The sequence below is a fragment of the Nerophis lumbriciformis genome, linkage group LG13 (assembly GCF_033978685.3).
Source record: "Nerophis lumbriciformis linkage group LG13, RoL_Nlum_v2.1, whole genome shotgun sequence".
NCBI lineage: Eukaryota > Metazoa > Chordata > Actinopteri > Syngnathiformes > Syngnathidae > Nerophis > Nerophis lumbriciformis.
The window spans coordinates 11,759,414-11,760,420 of record NC_084560.2 but is presented as its reverse complement, the minus strand read 5'-3'; positions in this window follow the sequence as shown (position 1 = coordinate 11,760,420).

The following is a 1,007-nucleotide window of genomic DNA, read 5'->3' as shown; positions in this document are numbered from 1 at the left end:
TTGGTCCACATTGCTGGCAGTAAGTCGGACCCGTTTCCAGTGAGGGTTGGTCTCCGCCAGGGCTGCCCTTTGTCACCGATTCTGTTCATAACTTTTATGGACAGAATTTCTAGGCGCAGTCAGGGCGTTGAGGGTATCTGGTTTGGTGGCTGCAGGATTAGGTCTCTGCTTTTTGCAGATGATGTGGTCCTGATGGCTTCATCTGGCCAAGATCTTCAGCTCTCACTGGATCGGTTCGCAGCCGAGTGTGAAGCGACTGGGATGGGAATCAGCACCTCCAAGTCCGAGTCCATGGTTCTCGCCCGGAAAAGGGTGGAGTGCCATCTCCGGGTTGGGGAGGAGATCTTGCCCCAAGGGGAGGAGTTCAAGTACCTCGGAGTCTTGTTCACGGTTTAGGGAAGAGTGGATCGTGAGATCGACAGGCGGATCGGTGCGGCGTCTTCAGTAATGCGGACGCTGTATCGATCCGTTGTGGTGAAGAAGGAGCTGAGCCGGAAGGCAAAGCTCTCGATTTACCGGTCGATCTACGTTCCCATCCTCACCTATGGTCATGAGCTTTGGGTCATGACCGAAAGGACAAGATCACGGGTACAAGCGGCCGAAATGAGTTTCCTCCGCCGGGTGGCGGGGCTCTCCCTTAGAGATAAGGTGAGAAGCTCTGTCATCCGGGGGGAGTTCAAAGTAAAGCCGCTGCTCCTCCACATCGAGAGGAGCCAGATGAGGTGGTTCGGGCATCTGGTCAGGATGCCACCCGAACGCCTCCCTAGGGAGGTGTTTAGGGCACGTCCGACCGGTAGGAGGCCACGGGGGACACCCAGGACACGTTGGGAAGACTATGTCTCCCGGCTGGCCTTGGAACGCCTCGGGTTCCCCCGGGAGGAGCTGGACGAAGTGGCTGGGGAGAGGGAAGTCTGGGCTTCCCTGCTTAGGCTGCTGCCCCCGCGACCCGACCTCGGATAAGCGGAAGAAGATGGATGGATGGATGGATGGATGTTTTGTACACTTTT